This window comes from Natator depressus, chromosome 4, assembly GCF_965152275.1.
Source record: "Natator depressus isolate rNatDep1 chromosome 4, rNatDep2.hap1, whole genome shotgun sequence".
In the NCBI taxonomy this organism is placed as follows: Eukaryota; Metazoa; Chordata; order Testudines; family Cheloniidae; genus Natator; species Natator depressus.
Window position 1 is genome coordinate 121236005 of NC_134237.1, and position 26048 is coordinate 121262052.

At 43.7% G+C, this 26048-nt stretch overlaps 1 protein-coding gene across 12 annotated transcripts in view; it reads right to left on the reverse strand.

Moving 5' to 3' along the window:
- ADD1 (adducin 1) overlaps nt 1-18956 on the reverse strand; it is a 123910-nt gene extending 104954 nt beyond the window's left edge. For all 12 annotated transcript variants that reach the window (XM_074951787.1, XM_074951786.1, XM_074951782.1 and 9 more), the window contains exon 1: nt 18828-18956. The gene's annotated coding sequence lies outside the window, so the exon portion shown is untranslated. The remainder of the gene's footprint in view (nt 1-18827) is intronic.
- Nucleotides 18957-26048: the final 7092 nt, after the last annotated feature.

Consider the following 26048-nt stretch of genomic DNA (forward strand, 5'->3'; position numbering starts at 1 on the left):
AACTTTATCTAATCCACATCCTATCCTATCCCCACCAAAACTGATTTATTTGCTTGTACTTCCTTCCAGAAATGAAAGGTTTATTGCTGAAGATATACGCAATGGAAAGGATGTGTGGTGCAGATTTAGGATACACATAATTCTGAACTATAATAAAATCCAGATACAGCATTTCAAGAGACTCTCTTTCTTTCCATTTGTATAAGGATTATATCTGATATCTTACAACTAGTGGTGTAGGAAAAAAATAAATATAGCTTCTGATGGCCCATTTAAATAAGTTTATATATCTTTTAAACCACAAACAAAATGTAAAGTAGCAGTAAGAATTTTATCTTTAGTTCCCCCATCCCAACATTCTGAACCATATAAACAAAACCATCACAATATAGCTACTCTAAACACACAGGCAGACATTCAAACGGTTTTATGACACAGTATCTTATTTGTAGATCTGAATACAGTAGAGAAAAATCAGTGAGATCTCAGGCATTGCTAACCTTGTCTGACTAAAATCTTTGAGGGGGAGAGTGTTGAGGGGTGACGGAAATACTCAATTTATATCTCATTTAAAAGAGCTAGTATTTTATTGTACAGCAATCTGAGAAATGTAATTATTTACCTTTATTACCATAGTGTGCAGGAGCCCTCGTCATGAACCAAGACCCTGTTGTGATGCATGAAAAGAAAAACAGGTCCACCACAAAGAGTTAAAATCCACAGGACAGAGGGATGGGGAGCAGAATGAAACAAGACGACAATATTGGGCAGAAAGACAGTCGGTGATATGAGCACACCAGTAGCCCGCCAACCACGGTCACATTTTTTGTGGACATCATGGAAAAAGGAGAGTCAAAGAATTTGAAGGAGAACAATGAAGTCACTTTGTGGATGTTTACAGGGTGTTCCTCCCAAATGTGATGGACAAAACGGGAGAACGCACAAAGATGCCCGTTTGAAAATTTAACTACTGGGCGACGAAGGCTGACATCATGGTCCAATCAGTAGCACGTCTGTAAATTGTTACTTTACATAGTCATTTAAAAAAAAAAAAAGAGAGAGAGAGAACGAGAACTAAACTACTCTTCTAAAATGGACTTTTTATCATCACATCTATAAATGTTTAACAAATCAGTTTTTCTATTTGTTATAGAAGGAGCTAACCTGGTGCACCTAATGATTTCTAGGTGCCCTATTTAGGTATTTGAGTTACTATACTATATATGAGCAATGAAAGGTTGAACTGAAAACAATATTGTTTAATGTGCAAACTATATTTAGTTTAGCTATAAAAATTCTTAAATTAACACCAAATACTATGTTACATTACACAGCTGATTAAACTAAAGAAAGAAAAATATTTTATTGCAACAACACAAGTTGAGCATGCACTGCAGCTAAGAATTTTAAACATCTAACTAACATAAGCAAACCCTGAGCACTGAACTAAAGGAACATTAGGATGTTAATGTGAAGTACAGTTATTAAATTTTAAATGTTCACATCTATGCTAAAAACTTCCAATATTTTCCCAGACATTTGTATACTGATGAGTTTGTTTTTTATTTCAAGTGTTACCATGTTTGAGAAGTGAATAAGCAGACTAATGCACGAAGGTCATTTCAGATCTGGGGAAACAGAGGGCAAATTATGGCTACTCACGAATTTCAGGTTAACCATATACCTCCCAATGTCTGAAATTCTCAGCCCTTGGCACTCACATATTTGAATGGTTTTCATCAGCACTAATGGCTTGTCTTCAAAGCTTTTGACATGGTCTCCCACATTATTCTTGTCAGCAAGTTAAAGAAGTATGGGCTGGATGGATGGACGCACTACAAGGTGGGTAGAAAGTTGGCTAGATTGTCGGGCTCAACGGGTAGTGATCAATGGCTCCATGTCTAGTTGACAGCCGGTATCTAGCGGAGTGCCCCAAGGGTCGGTCCTGGGGCCGGTTTTGTTCAATATCTTCATTAATGATCTAGAGGATGGTGTGGATTGCACCCTCAGCAAGTTTGTGAATGACACTAAACTGGGAGGAGTGGTTGATACGCTGGAGGGTAGGGATAAGATACAGAGGGCCCTAGACAAATTGGAGGATTGGGCCAAAAGAAATCTGATGAGGTTCAACAAGGACAACTGCAGAGTCCTGCACTTAGGACGGAAGAATCCAACGCACCGCTACAGACTAGGGATCGAATGGCTAGGCAGCAGTTCTGCAGAGAAGAACCTAGGGGTGACAGTGGACGAGAAGCTGGATATGAGTCAACAGTGTGCCCTTGTTGTCAAGAAGGCTAATGGCATTTTGGGATGTATATGTAGGGGCATTGCCAGCAGATCGAGGGACGTGATCGTTCCCCTCTATTCGACACTGGTGAGGCCTCATCTGGAGTACTGTGTCCAGTTTTGGGCCCCACACTACAAGAAGGATGTGGAAAAATTGGAAAGAGTCCAGCGGAGGGCAACAAAAATGATTAGGGGGCTGGAACACATGACTTATGAGGAGAGGCTGAGGGAACTGGGATTGTTTAGTCTACGGAAGAGAAGAATGAGGGGGGATTTGATAGCTGCTTTTAACTACCTGAAAGGTGGATCCAAAGAGGATGGATCTAGACTATTCTCAGTGATAGCAGATGACAGAATGAGGAGTAATGGTCTCAAGTTGCAGTGGGGGAGATTTAGGTTGGATATTAGGAAAAACTTTTTCACTAGGAGGGTGGTGAAACACTGGAATGCGTTACCTAGGGAGGTGGTGGAATCCCCTTCCTTAGAAGTTTTTAAGGCCCAGCTTGACAAAGCCCTGGCAGGGATGATTTAGTTGGGGATTGGTCCTGCTCTGGGCAGGGGGTTGGACTAGATGACCTCCAGAGGTCCCTTCCAACTCTGATATTCTATGATTCGCTACTAAAAAAAAAAAAAAAAGGGTTTTTTTTTTAACCTCAGGGTAATTAACGTGTGAGCTATCCCAAAGTAAACACACAATGAAGACAAGGCACCTACTGTCACTACTAACATTTGTGCCTTAAATGTAGCTACTGATGCACAAATTAGTTTCCAGAAATCAAATTTTGTTAATATGGGATTGTAGTTGTAAATATTTTAACATACGACTTGAAAGATAGAGTTATGGTTACAGATAAAATAATTGGATAACATGGAAGTTCTAAGTGGACGTATCCCAAGCAACTTCAATTCAGCTCATGCATCTCAGCAATCTTGTGCACCCTCCAGGTAAGACAGATATGTGCTCTTTGGGGATGTTTACTATGGGCATTATTTCAATCTAATAAGAACAACAGGGTTGTCGATTAATCACAGTTAACTCACGCGATTAACAAAAAAATTAATCGCGATTAACCACACTGTTAAACAAAAATAGAATACGAATGGAAATTTATTAAATATTTTTGGATGTTTTTCTACATTTTCAAATATATTTTCAAATATTACAACACAGAATACAAAGTGTACAGTGCTCCCTTTATATTATTTTTATTACAAATATTTGCACTGTAAAAATGATAAACGAAAGAAATAGTATTTTTCAACTCACCCTATAAAAGTACTGCAGTGCAATCTCTACCGTGAAAGTGTAATTACAAATACAAGATTTTTGTTACATAACTGCACTCAAAAAACAAAACAATGTAAAACTTTAGAGCCTACAAGTCCACTCAGTCCTACTTCTTGTTCAGCCAATCGCTAAGACAAAGAAGTTCGTTTACATTTACGGGAGACACTGCTGCCTGCTTCTTATTTATAATGTCACCTGAAAGTGAGAGCAGGCGTTCGCATGGCATTTTTGTAGCCGGCGTTACAAGGTATTTACATGCCATATATGCTAAAGATCCATATGCCCCTTCACACTTCGGCCAGCATTCCAGAGGACATGCTTCCATGCTGATGATGCTCGTTAAAAAAATAAAGTGTTAAATTTGTGACTGAACTCCTTGCGGGAGAATTGTACGTCTCCTGTTCTGTTTTACCCACATTCTACCATATATTTCATGTTATAGCAGTCTCAGTTGATGACCCAGCACTTATTCTTTTTAAGAACACTCACAGCAGATTTGACAAAATGCAAAGAAGGTACCAATGTGAGATTTCTAAAAATAGCTACAGCACTCGACACAAGGTTTAAGAATCTGAAGTGCAGTCCAAAATCTGAGAGGGACAAGGTGTGAAGCATGCTTTTGGAAGTCTTAAAAGAGCAACCCTCCAATGCGGAAACTATAGAACCTGAACCATCAAAAAAGAAAATCAACCTTTTGTTGGTGGCATCTGACTCAGATAATGAAAATGAACATGCGTCGGTCCACTCTGCTTTGGATTGTTATCGAGCAGAACCTGTCATCAGCATGGATGCATGTCCTCTGGAATGGTGGTTGAAGCATGAAGGGACACATGAATCTTTAGCGCATCTGGCACGTAAATATCTTGCAACACCAGCTACAACAGTGCCATGCAAACGCCTGTTCTCACTTTCAGGTGACACTGTAAACAAGAAGCAGGCAGCATTATCTCCTGCAAATTGTAACCAACCTTGTTTGTCTGAGGGACTGACTGACCAAGAAGTAGGACTGAGTGGACTTGTAGGCTCTAAAGTTTTACATTGTTTTATTTTTGAATGCAGATTTTTTTTGTACCTAATTCTACATTTGTAAGTTAAACTTTCAGGATAAAGAGATTGCACCTCAGTACTTGTACTAGGTTAACTGAAAAATACTATTTCTTTTGTTTTTTACAGTGCAAATATTTTTTAATCAAAAATAAATATAAAGTGAACACTGTACACTTTGTATCCTGTGTTGCAATTGAAATCAATATATTTGAAAATGTAGAAAACATCCAAAAATATTTAAATAAATGGCATTCTATTATTGTTTAACATTGCGCTTAATCCCACGATTAATCATGATTAATGTTTTTAATCGCTTGACAGCCCTAAACAATTATAAAGATTGTTTGGCTATTGGTATTAAGGTAAAAAGATAGATGGAAAAAAGAGGAAGATGGAGAGGTGGGTGAATTCATGGCCTTCCAGGAAGAACACCTTTTGCGGGACTGTATAAGGAGGGTGACATGGGAAGAGCTGAGGGCTTGAATAGGTAAGACCCGAGCCCCAGAGTGACTGGCAACCACAGCTGTATGGGTTTCTGTTTTTCTCCTTTTGTTGAAAAATATTGCACCAGAAAAACTACAGAAGAAAAAGCCGCAGGCAACTTCTCTAACAGCTGGAATGTTCCGATTTTCGGTAAGTTAGCCCTCATATTTAGCTGGCCTACCTAACCCTCCACAGTTTTTGTCTCACACTCAGGCTTTGTGCTCTGGTCCCTAGCTCCCCAGCCTTCTGCCTATCATGTCTGACTTTGCTTGGCTGGCAGCCACAAAAAAGTCATCACCTTCGGCTTACTGGGCAGGCAAGAGGCCAGAAGCTGAGACTCTCTCATCCCCACAGTCATAATCGAACACACACAGACTAAAAACCATTGTGCCAGCCAGAGTGATCACAATTGAGGGTGTTGCACTACACAAGGCCTGCTGAAGTTCCCAGATCTGGCTCAATCCTGCAAATCCATGAATCTTTGGGGCAGCCCTTTGGTTAGTGCCAGGTAGAATCAGGGTGTGCACCACTTTGCATGTCGATGGAGAGTTTGAGAGCATGGTGTGTTATGGTATTTCTACCCATCCTCGTAACATGGTGGAAGAGCATGCAAAACCAGTTTTGAATATAATGAATGACTGAAGGAAGGCCAGATCTCTGTAAGAGGCTGCCGCCAAACCACTTTATGCTCTGGACTTAGCGCTGACAGTGCATATGAAATGCCTCTAGTCTGTCCAAGTCTGCCTGTAGGAGGGCCCAGGTTTCTGACCCATATAGTAATACAGGTATGACATGGGTTTGATGTATCCTGAACTTTGATTCCATGCTAAGATGTTTTTGCATCCATAAGTGAGATATGGACTTCGTGCAGGAGTGGCGAATCCTGTTAGTCATTTTGCTGTGAACATCTGAACTCTGCTTGTACCTAGATAAGATGAACTTGTCAACACTTTCCACAATATCTGACCCCACCTGTTCTGGGTTCTGGTGGTCCAGCTCCAAGGTTCTGGACTTTGGTCTCCTGCCATGAGATGTTCAACCCCATAGCCTGCGTGGCATCTTAGAGATCTTGGAGGATAGGGTTGAAGTTACTGGACTTCTCAACAGGCAAGGCAGTGTCATCAGCAGTCTTGTGGTGAACGCTTCTTGACCAACCTTGATTCTGATGTGTGGAGTGGCAAACCCTAATATCCAGTAGGCAGCTCAACAGAATAGTACCAGGGCAAGAACGCATCCCTGTCACACACCTGAGGTTGTGTAGAAACACAGGGAAAGCGATGAACCAATGTGCATTCTCACAGCAGTACTGGTGTCAAGACTGTGCACCAGATTTATCTGAACATCTGTTACACCAACTCGTTTCAGTGCAAGCCAAAATGCTGGCATGTCAACCGAATAAAGGCTGTTCTGAGTTGGTATATGCTATGTGAAATGGGTAGTTAAATTCTCAGTGCAGATCAACTAGAAGCTGGAGGGTAAGGACAGCGTCCACTGCTGACCATCCAACAGTGAAACCTGATTGCTGTGATGACAATGTCTGTTAAGGAACAACCGCATTCTACCAAGGAGAATGTGAACAAAAAGACCTTTCCAGGATAACAATGATACTGGCCTGTAATTGCCACACACAGTGCAAGATTCTTTGCCTTTGTACTGGGACACTGATCTCTTTCCACTGCTGGTACTTTGCCTGATGGTCATACCTTTAAGAACAGCTGATGCAGGCCAATGCTCACTGGTTCCAACACACCTTTGAGCAGCTGGAGTGTTACCAGATCTGGCCACTGCACTATATATTGACACTGTGCCTGCTAGAAAACTCTATTCAATTTATTGATTAACACTTATTTGCCTGGGGAAAAGGCTAAAAATTCCCTACTAAGATGCAAATCAATTTCTCTTCCTAATCCCTATGTCTGTGTAACGGGGTGCCTGTTGCGCCCCTGCGTGTCCAGTCTCTGGGCCCCGCTCCTCACAGACTCAGGAAAACTCCAAGCTGATGCAACTCCTATGCTCTTTATTTGTGTCTGTTTCCCACCACCAGTTTCCTACTATATACAGGCTATTTACAATGGCTTGGCCTAATACAGGCCTGGTCAGCAACAGAGTAGCAGGCTCCTACCTCTCTCAGAGCCTTCCTTCCCTCCTGGTCTCTGCCACCCTTTTCACTCACTTCCTTATAGCTCCTGCCTAATGAGGCTGGCAGGTGCAGTCAGTGATTAGGCAAACCTAGGCTATTTACCCAGCCCCAATCCATTTCCCCTGATTGGGGCTGGAGTGGCAGGAGCTGATTGAGGCTTCCCCAGCAGTGCCCTGATACAACCTGAAAACACATAGAAAGGTTTCTTTCATGTAAACACGTAGAAAGATTTCTTTCATGTGTATAAACAAAGACCTAAGAACAAACTGACACCCAAACTCACTGTTAAATTGTTCTCCCACCTCGAACAGCTCCGATAATTTAATACTGTACTATGAATACGTTGCATAGCCAATTTTATTGTATAGTTTACCTGCAGCCAGACATCCTTTATAAAAGTGTTCTACAAAAAAGAACAATGAAGTGTTCCTGAAGCCTTCACCTCTCCCTTATTAACTGGCTTGGGCCCTAGGTAACTTACAAAAGACACAGTAGTTGTTGGAAATGTTAATGGATTACCAATTACATGAAGATTTGCCCCACCTAGTCTAATAAACCTTACTATAAAATAGGAAAGACACTCTTTGCAATGTATGCTAAATTAACAAGAGTACAACGTGTAGGAGAACACTGATAGCCACAATTGGGGGGGGGGGGGACTCCCTTAGGAATCAAAATAAAAGCTTATGCAAAACATTGGACATGTTAATCAAATCACCTAGAACTTAAAATGACATTTTTGAAAAGTTAATAGTTAAAGCAATAATTTAGTTGTGCAGATTCCTAGCTGAAATTTTTGACATTGTTTTCAGAACTGGTGCAAGCACTTTGAGCAAATAAAAGGAGCACCAGTAACTGGAAAAAAAAAAAAGAAAAGAAAAAAAATTACATTTCCATCTACAAATTGTGTATCTACTATAATTACAAGATCCAAGATGAATACCAGTGAACTTTTTCTCTAAAGCTGCCTCCCCCACAACTTTACGTTATACATTTGACAGCAGTTTATGTATAATCAATTTTAGTGTCCCTTGTATAGCAAGTTCCTTCTTTTAATTCAAGACATTTAACCAATGCTGTATTAGAAGCAGGGTTTTTTAAAAAAAATTGGTCAATTTAAAAAAAATTCAAATAGACAGTGTCCCTCACAACATGTAGTGTAACAATGCTATCTCGTTTTACTGCAAGTGGACTTACATTTGGATGCAGAGCATGTTTCACATGAGTGGTTCAAAACCCACTAAAGAAACTTAGGCCATATCTACACTACAAACTTAGGTCAACTCAAATTACATCAGCATACAATTGCCTCAGTCAGTACTTCACTTGTGCATGTGCATACTTGGCTCCTTATGTCAGCAGTGTGCGTAACACCAGGAGTGATTGTATTGATGCAGACTGTGATGCACCAGGGATGCATCCCACTGTGCAACTTGCCACCATCTAGCGCATGGTCTTTTGGGAAGTTTTGGCAAAGCATGCTGGGGCTGAAATAAGTCACGCATGGGTGACTGGGATCATGGGGTAAACGTCCCAGTTTCCAACTGTCTCCATCCCATAATGTTATCTGTATTCCACAATTTTCATGCCCTTATTTTACAAATTCCCACAAACCCAGGTGGCCCTCCTCACTGTCCACCATCTCTGATGGAAGCATGGAGCCTTGCACAGCTCTGCACTATTGTCATGAGCATTTTAAGCACAGGGCATGTGATCCTGGAATATTTGCAGAGCTGCAATAAATAAAAACCATGATGATTCCTTGGAAGACTGACTGCTATGGGACATAGCAAGAACCAGTTCAAGGTTGTTGGTAGCTTTCATGGACCAGCTGCAGATGGTGGAGCACCACTTCTGGGCCCAAGAAACAAGCACTGACTGGTGGGTTCACATCATAATGCAGGATTGGGGTGACAAGCAGGGGCTGCAGAACATTGAGATGCTCAAGGCCACATTCCTGGATCTGTATGCCAAGATCGCTGCAGCCCTCCATCACAGGTACACCAAAATGAGACCTGCACTGACAGTGGAGAAGCGAGTGGCTATCGCACTGCAGAAACTTGCAATGCCAGATTGCTACCAGTCAATCAGAAATCAATCTGGAGTCAGAAAATCTACCAGAGGTGGGGGGGAGAGAGACATCGTGATGCAAGCATGCAGAGCTATTAATTCCCTCCTGCTATGCAGGACTGAAACTCTCGGCAATATGCAGGACATAGTGGATGGATTTGCAACTATGGGGTTTCTGAACTGTAGTGGGGCCATAGATGGCATGCCTATCCCTATTATGGCACCAGACCAGCTTGCCACTGAGTGCATCAATAGGAAGGGCTACTTTTCTACGGTTATACAATCATTGGTGGATCACCATGGATGTTTCAATGACATCAATGCACTGGTCAGGGAAAGTGTATGCCATCTTTAAGCGCACAGCACTGTTCAGAAAGCTACGAGCAGGGACTTACTTTCCCGACTAGCAGATTACCATGGGAACGTTGAAATGCTAATAGCAATCTTGGGGGACCCAGCCTATCCCTTGCTTCCCTGGCTCATGAAGACATACAGTAGTTACCTTGACAGCCAAGGAACAATTCAACTACTAGCTCAGTAGGTGCAGAATGACAGCTGATTGTGCTTTTTTTTGTTTGAAGGTTCCCTGGCTTTGTTTACTTCCAATAATTAGAGCTGCCTGCTATATCCTGCACGATATATGAGAAAGAAAGGGGGAAGAGATTCCACCAGGGTGGAGATGGACTGGCTGGCTGGCTGCTGAATTTGAACAGTCAGATACACAGCTATTAGAAGAGCTCAGCGTGGATCTAGACAGCTGAGGGAGGCTTTGAAAGACCATTTTAACAGTGAGCAAAAGTAGCGAGTGTTGTAATGTACATTACCTGGCCCTACTCTTATGTGGCCTGCTAGGAATCGTGTGGTGACTGCTGTGCGTGTCAGAATAGAACATTCTCAATGAACCTATTAATTTTGTTACGATCACACTCAGAGTTGTGTGACACTATGGGTCTGTCTACACTACAAGCTTAAGTCAACCTACATTAGGCAGACTTGCAGCCACCACAGAAACTACTGCAGTTTTTCATGTACACACTACCCTCCTTCTGTCGGTGGTGCACATCCTCTCCAGGAGCACGTCCACTGACTTAAGAGGTACAATGTAGGGGCTGAGCTGCCACCTGGGCTCTCAGCTCCACTCCCCAGCAGGCAGACCCCCTGATACTCCTGGGGGTGCCGCAGACCATTGAGAAATGCTGCTCTAGAGCCCTGTGGGATAAAAAAGATTGGATCTGCATCTGATCCACAAAGAACCGCATTCATGGATGCAGATATCCACGCAGATATAAAGTGGATATCCAGAGCTCTATTCATCAGCTGTTCGCTGTCATTCTTGTCAATTTCACAGCTCCCATGCTGGAGCCATGAAATTGACAAGGAAGGCTGGTAGGCTCTCTGCTGTGAACCCCTTGTAGCTCACAGCTTGGGTTGTTACCCCGGAGCAGGCGGGAGGCTCCCAGCCCAGTGCTCCCCACTCCGGGGTTCATTCCCGTGCAGGGGTGGGGGGGGAAGGAGCCACATGACACCGGGCTTCAAGCCTGTGGCCTCCCTGAAACCAGCTCACGGCCCCCCAGGGGGCCCGTGCACAACCAGTTGAGAATTGCTGCTCTAGAGTGTGGATCCATATAAAATGTGGAGTGCGGATCGCAGATTGGATACTATTTATTTACCACAGATAAGGATCCAATTTTTATCATCTGCACAGGGCTCTACCGATATAAGTAACACAATGTCTACATGGACACTATCACCCTAACTACAGCAACATAAGCCCTATGCCTCTTGCGGTGGAGGAGTTATGTCAGTGTATTAGGGCACTTACAAGGATGAAGTGTAGACGCTAACATAATTAGGTTGACGTGAACTGTCTTATGTTGACCTAACTCTGTAGTGTAGACCAGGCCTGTGAAGCAGGTAACTGGTTGCTTTCAGAATTGCTGATTACTCAGCAGCATATCTTGTGAAATAAGAAGAACTGTGTTCCAAAAAGAACTTTTTTCTGTAACAAAATCAGTACCAAAAAAAGCAAATACATTAAAAAGTTTATAAAACTTAAAAAATTAAGAGAACAGAAGTTATGAAGGGGAATGAACATTAATGTCAGCTATACATACAACCACCATGGCTTTCATAGGTCAGCATATGTGAAGGTGTGATTGTATTCATTATCCTCCTGAGGCAGTGGCATAAGGGTAGTGCAGCGACCACTAACATCAATGTGTAAGGTTGGGGAGGGGGGAAGGGGAGGTAATAGGGAGGTCTTGAAGTTGAGTTCTCAGTGGGCTGAAGAGGGAGGGGAGGCCAGGACTGTTGAATCTGCAGGTCCACCAGAGTCTGCAGCATCTGTGTTTACTGCCTGAAAAGCCCCATTAGGTCTCCCTCTCCTTTTCCTGCTGGGACTCCTGGGACTCTCCTCCTCTCCACTCTATCCTTCTCCAGGCTGCCAGCAAAGTTTATCCTCCAGGCCCAGTGCTCATGATCCGATGCAGCACTGGCTTGCAGGATCTCACTGAACATGTCATCCAGAGTCCTCTTCTTTCTCCTTATCTGGCTCAGGCATTCTGTGGTTGTGGAGGAGGGCCGCAACAGCAGCAGATGAAGATAAAACAAGCAAAAAGATAAAAAAAAGAGGTACCATTATCAGCATATTCACTACAGAAAGCAAAACAAGATGCTGAACTCATGCCCCTGGCTCCCCTAAAGTTTTAAGCACTACATTCTCACTTCTGCCTGAGATTGTTTGTGCACAACACCAGCAATGGTAAGCATGACACGCCAGGGGTTGGGAAAATGAGGAGGGAATTGCTCAGTTACATGATTCTAGTAGTATAGTGCAATGGCACTGAATACTGGCACAGTTTTCCAGAGGCGGTGGTTATTTTAGCTGATATCTCACTCCTCAGAGTAACAAAGGCAGAGTGTGCTTCTGGCATCCCAAAGATGCCCGGGCCCATATGCTGCTAGCCTGTGTACTGCAATGGTGCTTCCTGAAGTTATCAATGAGTCGAGTGGGAAAGTGTCCTACCACAGAGGAAGGAATAAAGCAGCCTTCTCTAGAAACCTTCGGCAGAAGATTGCAGAGTACCTCCAAGAAAGTTTCATCTAGATCTCTCAGGAAGATTGAAGGGACGTCCCCATAAACAAACTGCTCCACATCAACCTAAATCTAGAGGGGGAATGAAAAGCAGATAGAACTCTCTCTCTCGGTTGTGTCACTACCTCTTCTAGCACAAGTAAATTAATGAAAAGTCAAAAGATTGTGTCCTTGTACATTAGGGGTACCATCCCTGTAATTGAAAATTTATCTATACACTTACCTGAGATTCCATCCCATGCTTGACAGGTGGGACTGGCTGGACTGTGGAGGAGTCAAAGAGGTCCTGGCTTGCTGTGGAGCTGGATCACCCAGTTGACTGTCCCTGTACTCCTCCTCCACCATCACTTCCTCCTCACTGTTCACAGCAGGTTCCTGTGACTTGTGCTCCTTGGAGGTATCCATGGTGCTGAAGGGGGCAGGGAGGTCGTGGTGTTTCCACCAAGCATTACATGCAGCTCTTTGTAAAAGCAGCAGGTCTGCATCTTGGCAACAGATCAATTGTGGGCCTCCCAAGCCAGCTGGTATGCCTGCCACAGTTCCTTGGCTTTCATGCAGCACTGCTGCTGGTTCCTTCTCCTGCATCCCCAGAACAATTTGCTCATAGATTTCAATGTTTCTATGGCTGGTTCAAAGGATGCCTGCACAGCCTCTTCTCTCCACAGGCCCAGGAGATCCAGTATCTCCTGTCTATTCTAGGCAGAAGCACATCTGGAGAACGTAACCAGCATGCTCAGCTGGGCACTTGCACTCAACAGTGGAGAACTGCTAGGTTCTCTTACCAAGCCGGGCAATCAAAAATCAGAATTTCAAAAATCCACAGGGCTTTAAAGGGGAGGGGGGCTTCCGGTCTCCATGTTCTATGGGCAATGGAGTTCACAATGGTGACCAGAACGGCCAGTGTGGGGCATTGTGGGACAGCTGCTGAAGGACAGTTAGGGTAACAGTGTCAGCACTCACAATGTGTCTACCTAAGTACATCAGCCATGGCTCTATGCCACTCGGAGAGGTGGTGTTGCTATGTCGGCCTAATAGAGTGCTTTCAGTGGTGGGAGACAAATTGAAGTGCAGACCGATGCACAACTAGGTCGACATAAGCTGCCTTGCATTAACCTAACTTTGTAATGTAGATCAGGCTTTACTTCAGCTACTGCCCTAGAGAGTAGTTCAATATGCTTTACCCCTCATAAGAGAATGTTCACTGGAAAACTAGGATGCAAGAATAAGAACATTGCAATTGGATATAATTACTATGAGGGTACATAACTTTGTTAAAAATAGCCACACCAGCTTAGGACTTGTCTACACTTAAAACATTACAGCGGCACAGCTGTAGCATTTCAGTATAGACACTCACTACAGCAATGGGAGGGGTTCTCCCACTGGTGTAGGTATTCTATCTCCCCAAGAGGTGGAAGCTAGATCAACAGAAGAATTCTTCCATCAACCCTAGCACTGCCTACAAGAGGAGTTAGGTCAGCTTAACTACGCTGTTTAGAGTGTGGATTTTCACATCCCTGAGTGATGCAGCTGGGTCAACATTACTTCTGAAGGTAGATCTGCCCTTAGGAGTTCAGGGAGAAGTTGTTTTTTTTTGGGCGAGGTTCACTGCTGGTGAAAGATGTTGCAACTCCATTAGCTTAGTGAAGTTGTACCAACAGTGAACTAGACCTCTCATGAGATTCAGGTTACATGAAACAACAAAAATACCTTAAAATAATGTCAGGAATTTGAAAACTGACACACACGCACACACACCCCCCTCCAACAAGTAAAGAAAATTGAAGTAAGTTCCAACTTAAGTCTCATGGCTGAAGTTTTCGTTCAGTGACAGTGGTTTTAAACAAAATGTCTACTGCCACCCCCAACTTCCAAGAACAGCTCTGGTAAATAAAATAGATATTCATTCAAAGTTAGGAGAGAACTTTACCATGCTCAACACTGCCAGCTCATCCCATGAGAAAGTGAACAAGAATATGTAAAATGTAACTGATTACCTGCATTTACTACTCCAGCTATTTATGGTATCTCACTTCAACAAGATGTATGGCGCAAACTGCAGAATCCAGAAAGAAGTATCACCTAAAGTCCTTTACAGACTATATGAACTAGGACCACATACCCCAAGACACTGAAACACAGACACCCTTGTGGCAGAAATACAGCAGTTATTCACACCATCAACACTGAAATGTTTTAAAGAGGAAAGTAAAGAATAAAAGAATAACTGAAATTATAAGAGAACACTGATAGGCAGAATATGATTTAAACTAGGATCTCAAACAAGTAATTAAGAAATTGAAAAAAAAAATCTTTCTGAAAGCCACGGTTCAAAAAGCAGTGATTACAATTACAAGAGGTACAATTTAACTTATTAGGGTATGTCCACACTGCAGCTGGGAGCAAACTTTATAGCCTGAAGACTTTTGCTAGTGTGGTTGTTCATTCCCTCTGGGGCACCTGGCATTGCCACTGTCGGAAGACAGGATACTGGGCTAGATGGACCTTTGGTCTGACCCAGTATGGCCGTTCTTATGGCTCACCAGGTAATTGGGTGGCTATGAACTTTCCGTTGCTAGCCCAAGCCTCCATCAGTGTGGCAATGTTCACACAGCTATTGTTAGTGCACGAGCATGAGACTCGCCCTCCAACAGAAGTCTGTCTATCCAGGTTGGGAGGCTTGCTCCCAGCTGCTGTGTAGTCGTACTCTAGGGGTTCTGAGAATATTCGCTTCATAAAAGTATATATATGCTTATAATCTGCATGTTGGACATTTTTGTCCAATATTCAAAATCTGTTTGCACACATTCAGAACATATTGCAATGTAGCATTCTAATCTGAAAGGGAACCTACGTTAGATTGTTAAAATGTTCACCCTTTATTTTCTTCTCAGTTTGCAGAATTCATACAGTAGTTGGTAAAAGACTTTTTAAATTTCTCTCTCTTTCCCCCCCCCCCACATCTATATTAGCTCAAGCTCATCAGATATCACTCAAGAACTAAGACCCCAATCCTGTAATGGGATCCATGTCCCTGGACCCCCTTGTTCCCACACTGAGTGCTACTGCAGTCAGTGAGGGTTTACTTGAAACTAAAATATTTGTTTACCAAACACTTTTCCCTCCACTGAATGTGTGCTTGCTGGCTTGCTAAAAGGGCAAGTTACCAAGAGACATAATAATGAGGGGAAATATTACTTTAATACCACCTTGCAAATATATCATAACTTGACATTTTTACATGAAATGTGCTAAAAGACATATCCAAGATTATCCTATAAAGTGTTAAAGATAGTTAAGTCCAAAGCTGACTGCGAAGAGCTACAAAGGGATCTCAAACTGGATGACTGGGCAACAAAATGGCAGATGAAATTCAATGCTGATAAGTGCAAAGTAATGCACATTGAAAAATATAATCCTGACTATACATACAAAATGATCAGGTGTAAAATTAGCTGTTACCTCTCAAGAAAAAGATCTTGGAGTCACTGTGAATAGTTCTCTGAAAACATCCACTCAACGTTCAGTGGCAGATGAAAAACAACTAACAACGTTAGGAACCATTAGGAAAGGCATACATAATAAAACAGAAAATATCAATGCCACTACATGAATCTCCAATACTATATGCAGTTCTGGTCAACCCATCTCAAAAAAGATATCATAGAATTGGAAAAGATACAGAGAAGGGCAACACATTTTTTATTTACATAACACAAGAACTAGGGGTCACCCAATGAAGTTAAAAGGCTGCAGATTTAAAACCAACAAAAGGAAGTACTTCTTCACACAATGTCTGGTCAACCTGTGGAACTTGTTGCCAGGGGATGCTGTGAAGACCAAAAGTATAAAATTTAAAAAAATTAGATATGCACATGGATGATAGGCCCAACAATGGCCATTAGCCAGAATGGTCTGTGATGCAACCCCATGATCCGGGGGTCTCTAAACCTATGACTGCCAAGAGCTGGGTCCGAACAACAGGAGATGGATCACTTGAAATTGCCCTGTTCCGTTCATTCCCTCTGAGGCATCTGGCATTGTCCACTGTCAGGATACTGGGTTAGATGGACAATTGGCTGTTCCCATGTTCACAAAAAACAATCTTTGGACCAAAATGTTTTCTCTAATAAGAGTTTAAGCAAAAATGAAGTCAAATAGAAGTGGAAGACATTCAATATGTTTAGTATATCAATGCATGCATTTTCATCCTGGAAGACCAAAGCATCCTCAAGCTGGAAAGTCAGATCTCAATTAAATCCTGCAACCTCAACCAAAACAAACCACAGCAGGCATTAAACTCACTTTAAAGTAATTTGATATATTGTACTCCATCTTAAACAGCTCAAGAGATTGTTGATAATTTGAGTTACCCATATTCCTCGATATGGAGGGCAAAACAGAAAATACATTCTAGATTCTGTTTTTCAGTTCAGTATAACAGCCTATAAAATGAAGACAATTTTCTTAGTACAGTAGAACCTCAGAGTTATGGACACCTCAGGAATGGAGGCGACTTAATACAGCTTTGAAACTTTACTAAGCAGAAGAAAAATGCCGCTTTTAAGCATCTTAATTTAAATTAAACAAGCACAGAAACAGTTTCCTTACCTTGTAAAATCTTTTTTAAAAAACACTTTTCCTTTTTTAGTAGTTTACACTTAACACTGTACTGTACTATATAGGATTTGCTTTTTTTGTGTCTCTGCTGCCTGATTGCATACTTCAGGTTCCAAATGAGGTGTGTGGTTGACTGGTCAGCTCATAACTCTGAGGTTCTACTGTACTCCCTTTGTAATCCTTAATTTTTTTAAAAATAAGTATTTGTGTAATTTTAAAACCCCTCTTTATTCCATGATAGAAAGGATTTGTGGTGCTTTCTATCCTTCTATCACACCTGGAGTATCATTATATCACCTTAATTCTGTTGCTCGGTGTTGTACAGAATAGCTACACTGCAGCCCGTATGTATGGGAGACTAATCCTGTAGATTCAGGCAAACCAGACTGTTTAATTCAAGCAGTTACAGTTTGAGAATTTAACAATTTTAATGAACAAAGTGTATACATATTCTCTCTATACTATTAATTTGCTGACATAAATCACTAAAGCAGGTAATAAAAAAAAAGACCACTGTTCGTAATAGCTTTCAGAAGACCAAATAAAAGAATCGGCTTTGAACGGACATCCACCAGCTGCAACAATATTCTGTGAAGATTTAGACCCACCACTGTTCATGGCCCCCACATAACTGTGGTCTTTTCTAGATAGGATTTCCCCCAGTTTTATTTAAAGCCAACCTAAATTAAGACTCAATGTCAAACACAAAACACTTACAATATATATTTGCTATGTTTTATACCCAGGAACAGATACTGGAAAGATGAGAAACACTCTATGAACACAAAACGCAACAGCTGCCCAATGCCCATATCCAGCAACTGATACGTCACCAATCAATAACACTGTACACAAATACAACAAATTCCCCGTTTTCCTCCCTCTAAACTAGCTGCTGTTATTAATCTGTATCACCCATTCTCCACACCTTGCAAAAATCAGCAAGTCAGTGGAGATGTTTACAATCAATCTAATTCCATAAAACAGTGGACCGAGGGAGAACCGGGAAAGAGGTGGTAGATGCACCAAGTGGTGTAATGGAGATCTGAACACTGAGCAGCTGCTTTCTGCAGTAACAGCATCAGCACTACACCTCACCCATCACAGGACTGCAAAGAGGTACAGACACACAGTGACCGTTCCTCTCACCACGGCATCTGTTTAGACCACCACAGGAGCCCCCCTCATCCCAACTGCCAGCACAGCAGCTTCCACACAACTCCCAGACAAGAGCCCCCAGCCCATCCCCTGAGTCATCCAAACCAAAAGCTTGAGGCCCCTCAAAACCTCCACACCCTGAGCCTGGCTCCCAACCCCTCGCCTCCCCAACCCAATCCCAAAGCCTGAACTACAGCCCCTTGCCCCAGACCCCACATCTGCTAAGGCTTCTCCCACGCATTATGTCCCCCCCACCACAACAGTGCCTCCTCTCACTCCAGAACCAGCACCCTGACCCAGGCTACGTCTACCCACCAAGGTCAGAGATCTCCGCCTCTGCCCCTCCCGCAACGCGTGCACCCCCAGCCCAGACTCAACCCCTCTACCCAACGCCTACACCCCCAGCCCCTCCCCCTACACCCCCAGCCCAGGCTCAGCGCCTCCGCCCAATACCTACACCCCCTCCCCCAACAGCTGCGGCCTTTCTTCGCCAGCCCCTCCTCACAACGCCTGCACCCCTGCTCCGCCAACCCCGCCCAAGGCCTGCACCCCCGCCTCGAGACACCTGCACCGCTGCTCCCCCAACGTCTGCGCCCCAACCCAGCCCAGGCCAGGCCGCGCCCCGGCGGCGCTCAGCTCACCCCGGCGTGCGGAAGAAGTAACGGCGGCGGCAGCCCGCTGCGGGTGCTGGGCGACAGCTGCAGAGTCCCCCCCAATCTCCGGCGCGCCTCCGTCTCCTCCGCCTCTAGCCCCAGCACCAAACCCCGCCCCGCTCCCCCGACACCCCACCCCGGCAGGGTGCGGCTTCCAGCGGCCGCAGGCCAACAACCGCGCTGCCCATTGGCGGGCGCTGGCTCGGCAAGCAAGCGGCTCTCCCATTGGCTAAGGGAGGGGAGAGAGGCGGGGCGCGGGCCGGGGTAAGACAGAGAGGAGCAAGTGGCGGGAGGGTGGAATCAACGGTAGGGGTGTGGCGGGAAAAGTAAACGGGGGGGGGCGGGTTGAAGGCCGGGCTGGGGAACAGAGCCCGGTGGCAGGTTGAAGGCGGGAGGCAGAGTAGAAGGCAGCTACTTTGAGGGGTGAAGGCAGATGGGGGGGGGGGGGTTGCGAGCTGAGCACGGTGGGGGTGCTAAGGCAGAAGGTGTTAGCTGTAGGGGAAGCAGAGACAATGGGGTGGTGCACGCTAACGGGAGCTGTGTTCTCTTCACCTCCGAGAATCCGGCCCGGTATTTAGGTCCCTAACTTTATCCTCCCCACCATCAAAATATTGTCCCTCTGCATTATTATTGTTCAGGCAGTGCTATCAACGTGTACAGATAGGACACTATGAATTCAAAAAAAATCCACAAATATTAAATCATTGCTGGTAAAGCATGCAGATGAACCATATATTGCTGGAATGGTAAAAAAGTCACTCCTACAGAGTGACGTGGATTGATTAGTAAGCTAGTCTAACATGAACAACATGTTTTAATGTAGCCAAAAACTATATATTCTAGGAACAACTTTTGGGTCATGGTGAATAACCAACTGAACCAAAAAATCCCAGTTCTAAACAGTGCATATGAGTGGAAATATGATCCTTAGCTGTATGAGCAGTAACAGTAAGAAGTGGGGAAAAGGTGGTATTACTCAGGGCATTTGGTGAGACCACTAGTGCAAAGGATTCAGAAGGAGTTACAAGAACAATTCAAATTCTGGAAAACCTGCCTTATAGGTAAAAATGAAAAAAATCTTTAGTTTATCCAAGAGAAGGTTAAGAGATGACTTGATCACTATTTACTATTTAAGTGCCTATATGGGGAGAAGATTTGATAAGAGAACTGTTTAATGTAACAGACCCTGTTATAACAAGATCCAATCAGAAGCGAAAGCTAAACAAAGTGAGACCAGAAGTAAAGTGCAAATGTATAACAATGGGGGTAATAAAACATTGGGACAATTTACCTACAGATGTGGTTGGATAGTCCATCACTTGAAGTATTTAAATCAACACAATGTCTTTCTAAAAGATAGCTTCCAGTTGAGTTTGTGCTGTGAGCTTGTTTCTAGAATCACATGGTGAAATTTTGTGGCCTGTGTTATGCAGGAGGGCAGATTAGATTATCACAAATGGTCCCTTTTGGTCTTTAAAAAAACCCAACAACAACAACTATGAAAGAGCCCTTTCCCAAGGAACTGATTATCCCAGGAAAAAAAAAAAATCTTGCTTCAGCCAATTGAGATATCAGACATTAATGTCACCACATTCTATTCACTATCCTTGCTGATTTACTTCCCACCCTTTTGACTATCATCCCCACATATTTTAATGATCTCTGCATCACACCTGCTAGGTCTAAAAAACAGTGCTTTATAGTAAGAAAGCAGGCAGGGCTCTTGCTTTTCAAATAAAGGTACAAATCAGTGAAAACATGCTTTCACAGTAAACTTAGAGCACTTGTCCTGGACAAGTTATTAGAAAGAAAATAATAGAATCCCTGATAATATTATGTCAAGAACTTTCAAGAGCCATAGTGAAGAGAATGTCTCTGAGAGGCTAGTTGAAATACAGCCACTTATTAAGGTTGCAAGACCTGTTTTAGTCTTTGGTTTGCTCACTGGTTGGCAGAGAAAAGCAGTAGGCCAACATCCGGTCCAGCTGGGCTCTGAAACAGTGGGACATGGAGAATGAGATATTTTTGGCAAAGTGGTGCAAGAGTTTCTATTATGTAAACAAAATTCTCAAAAATTATATGTAATAATGCTCAACACTTAAAAGACGAAATAAATATCAGATGGCTTCCTTCTGTCTTCTGTCAGAGCCTGATCAATTGGAATTGCAGATGCCCAGCACCTCAGAGGATCAGCCATCTCCATGCAGCCACCATTCTCTACTCCTCTTGTCTCAGGCCTTCTGCCTCGCTCATCTCTCTCTCTCTCCCTTTACTCTCCACACCTCTTTATACACTTAAAGCTCCAGTTATTCACTCCTTATTCAGGCAAACCTGCCAGTGAAGTCAATAGATATTTTACCAGAATAAAGAATGTTGGAAAAGGCACTTATAAAAGTAAGTGCTCATTTCTTTTGCTTCTACAACATCCTGTCTAAAGAGTTTTAGTTCTAAAGAGTAGTGGCCCTCTTCTTGCATGGTAATGCTTATTTCACATACTGAAGAGAGAGAGACAGATAGACGCTAAAAGTACGGATTTATTGCAGTAGAGGAGAAGCATCCCTGCAGCTGCAGTAACACACATTTGAAATAGGAGAGAACGGAAAAAACACAGATTACAGTGGGCCTCTGGAATCAACAATTTTCCAGATAATGAAATGTTTTTCCTTTTGTTAGCCAGAAATAGGTCAAAAATCAATATTTGCCCACTCCATTAATGGAAAAACAGTCTCAAGAGACAGCTACCTGTTATTGAAATTGTTCTCTACACCTTCAATTTACAGTTGCTTTGGTATACCAGAGAGCTAACAACTAGAATTGTCTGCTACCAAGGTAATTTATGGTCTGTTCACTACAAGCCAGAATGACATCCATCAAGCCATCAACCATTTCTCATTTAAATCCTTCCTCAAGACTCATTTCTTCCACTGTTCCCACCTAACACCAAATTCATGATATTCACCATCCTATAACTTTCTCATTTTCAGATAAATGTAAGAAATAAAAACAAAACCCCAGAACACAGAACCACTAAGAGAGACATGCAGATGCCTAGACTGACCATGTGATCTTATTGCTGTAAGCCTTTGGATGCTTCCTGGGAGTACCCTGGTCTGTGAGGTACCTTACTACCACCTGCCCTTAACATGAGGAAGCCTTGTCTATGTCATCTGCTAAAGATCAGCTCCTCAGCTTCACCAGGCACAGGCAACACAAGTACTCCCCTCTGGACCTGTGCAGACCATACTGATTCAGAGATCCGCTGCTTCCAAAGAAACAGTACACCGAAATTTATCAGTTCCACCTCAGATCACTGCCCCACTTAACACATAGCACTTAGATATGTTTACAGTGAAATCAAGTATAGATTTATTGAACAAAGCACTGAGATTCAAGTACTGGAAATAAATGGTTACAGATACAATCAAATCATAACAGTCATTGTAGAACCTAGATTTAATTAATTAGATACCCTCATGTCTTGTAGAATAATGCTCATCCTAAATCCTTTCAGCATTTTACAGCCAGGCTGGCTGTGACCCTCCTTTCATAAGACAAACATGTTTTTAGCTGGTCTCCTCAGTAGAGAAACCTGTGAATTCCCTGATATACCAGATTAATCCTTTGATCTTGGTCATAAATAGGACACCCCTGCTGACTGGTTTTTTTTTTTCTGTAGATTTTCTCTCTAATAGATTTCACAATCTTTCAGCTGGTATCTGGCTCAATATGCAAATTGACATCCATTGTGAGGCATACAATGCACTCATGACATCAGTGCTGGAACAGGGGAGACCAGGGGCCATGGCCCTCCCACTTTTTAAAAGTGGACTGGCCTGACCACTTTTTGTCACAGCCCCTAACCCTTCCTCTTCCCCCGAGGCCCTGCGCTCCCAGCCAGGCTGGCAGATGGAGCCCAGGCAATGTGTGTCGCCACCCCATGGACCCTCCACTTGCCCAGGGTTTGGGGGCCGAGAGCAGCCCCCAGTCCACGTCTCCGCCCAGGACTGCTTGGCTGCGCGGCTCTTACCATGGCGTCATCCCCTGGCCAGAGCTGGGTTGGGGTAAGAGCCGTGCAGGCAGCTGTGGGGAGCCACGAACCCTCTACCTGCTCCGGGTGGGGGCTGCTGTTGGGTCTCACCCCCCCGACAGGTGGAGGGTCTGCGGCTCCTGGCCCGCTCTGGCTTCCAGCTTGGCCTCAGGCAGAAGGGGTGGGGCACCCCAGCTTTTGGGAAGACTCTGCTGGGGCTGCCTCATGGCCAGACAGAGAATTAAGCGTGTTACCTCCTGCCTGAAAGAAACATGTCCGAGTTAAGTCACCTCCTGGTGACCTCTCTTAACTCCCGACCTGAAGTACATAATTTTTAGTATAAATACATAATTTCATAAATATGACCCGTGCATACACTTTGTAATGATTATGATGACCAGGGCGCCCAGCAGAGCTCTCACATGCCTTTGGTGAACTATTGTGCCTATAATTGACCCAAGAAATGCCTGTAAAGTGCTATGCATCCCCTATGCCCTCTGCCAGTTGGCACCAAGAGGTTGCTCGGTCACACCCTTGTTCTCCTCAGTCCCTTCTCCCTACTCTGCCATCCTTACTTGTAAACTATAGACCAAAGGCTCTCAAACTGTGGTCTGTAGCTCCATTCAGGTGGTCCACGGATAGTTCCCTCTCAGGTGCGCACCTGGGCGGCCGCACACAAGAGCATCAAGGGCTACCCACCTAATTAGTGTAGCCGCGCAGATGTGGATCCACTAATTAGGTGCCAGGACACTGAAGAAGACCCACATGTAAGGTGAGATGGTGGCCTTGGAAAGAATGGGGTGTAGGTGGGAGGAGGCAGTGGGGTAAGAAGAGGGGGTGGGGGGAATTTGGGACGAACAGGGCTGCAGCGGCCAGAGAAAGAGGCGACTTTCCCCAGCTCCAGGGCTGTGACTGCCAGAGAGAGCTGGCCCTCCTTCCCAGCCCCCAGTTTGGGGGCTGCCATGGTGAGGGAGAGAGGGCATTAGAAAGGTAAGACTACTGATATTAAAATATGAGTTGTGTGCTTTTATTTGTAGAACAAAAAAAGGTAGTTATTAATTTTTTTTATATATAACGCTTTTATCCAAGTGCTTTACAATAGTTAGCTAATGGTACAAACAACATTTGGAAAGATCATTAAGTGGTCTGCCAAGACCCTCAGCAATTTTCAAGTGGTCCGTTGAAAAAAAAAGTTTGAGAACCACTGCTGTAGACTGTAAATTCTCTGGGGCAGGGACTGCTTTTTCCAAAACTCGACAGAAGAGCACAGGACATGTACAATATTTCCTTTTCTGGCTGTGGTCTGACTCCCTCTCTTGAATCATTTGACATCTTCAGGCCTCAGTTTCCCCACCTGTAAAATGGTGGTGATAATTCCTACTCCATGTACCTTTGATGAGGTTTAATTAATTGATATTTGTAAAGCAGTTTGAGGTCCTCAGAAAATAGTAGTAGTACTCTTATTTGAGCTCCAAAGACTAGCAATGTTATGGAAATGATCTGCATAAGATTCACCTAATTGTTCTTTCAACCATCAGTTAATGTCTTTTGGGACTCGAGTTATTTTTTCCCCATTTTCCAAAATAATTAAACACCACAATGGTCCTGTAGCAGAGTTGCCGTTTACTGTGATATTCCCCTGGTGTTATCCGGACCAGTGATCTGCTCGGTCACTCCAATCCTTGACTCTGGGAGCGCTGTGAGACCCCCACTCCTGGGCTGTTCACGCACAGCCTCTGGCATGTAAGCTGCTCCTTGGTTTTTGCAACCGAATGACACTAGCCAATATCTCCGATCCCAGACACAACCCTAGGAACCTCCATCTTGCAATGTCCAGTTATGCCTGCTGGACACTGCAAGCTTATATGAGTTCATCAGTTTAACAAAGAAATTGATATGCACCAGGCTTGTTATGCCAAGGGGAGTTTCTGACACACTTTAAACCAAATGCACTGCTTCAGGTAGAACAAACAAACAAATTTATTAACGACAAAGATAGATTGTAAGTGATTATAAGTCAAAACATAAGTCAGATTTGGTCCAATGAAATAAAAGGAAAACACATTCTAAGCTGATCTTAACACTTTCAGTGCCCTTACAAACTTAGATGCTTCTCATCACAGGCTGGCTGGTTGCCCTTCAGCCAGGCTCTCCTCTTTGATTGGCACTTCAGTCGCTTGGTGGTGATGTTTGTAGATGGAGGTGGAAGAGAGAAGATAAGCATGGCAAAGATCTCTCCCTTTTATCATGTTCCTTCTTCCCTCTTGGCTTTGCCACCCCCCCCCCCTTCAGGGTCAGGTGAGCATTACCTCATCGTAGTCCCTGACTGACCAAAGGAAGGGGGGTGACTCACACGAGACTCCAACAGATCCTTTGTTATTGCCTAGGCCAGTGTCCTTTGTTCCTGTGAGGCTGGGCTGGGTTGGTCCCATACATGCCCTGATGAGGTCTGAACTGCCCCTCTGTTCTTGGAGAGTTTTTGTCTGGACTTGTTTAGCCATGAGGACACATTTTCAGCCTCATAACTATATACATGAAATTACAACCTATAACATTACTGTAACAACAATGCTCAGTGCATCATGAGCCTTCCAAAGACACCCAACATGACAAACTTTGCATTGGATACCACACAATCATTTTACAAGGATGAACATGGGGTGTAGGGCATTCCCACAAGGTACAGAACATCAAAACTGAGCACCACCTTTTGGCCTAAGGTGCCTCTGCACCACCCTGGCTCTGTTTCTCCTCTTTGGAGCCCCTTAAGAGCTCCCTCCAGACTTTCTTGGGACTATCACCAACCACTGCCTGGCGCTGGGTTGATAGCCTAAAGCAATTCAAAGGAGTCCTCAATGTCCTCAAAATAAAGTCCACCATAGCAACACAAAAGTTCATACTCACATCCTGCTCTTCTACCACACACGGAGTTCTTTCTCTGTCCCAGAGAAACGTTCTTCACAGAGCTACTGATTATGCCCTTCCTAGTAGAAGCTCAGCCTTCTAGCTCTGGCTTCCTTCTTCCAATGATTGGACTTCCTGTTCTGAGAGCAGGCAGCATATATACCGCTGCATATATATCAGCTTCCTCCTGATTGGGAGAGAATGGAGTCCCGTTTCCTCTCCACCCCCACAGGTCTCCTGGTCCCAGGCCCTTAAACGGGCAGTATCCTGTTTTTTCC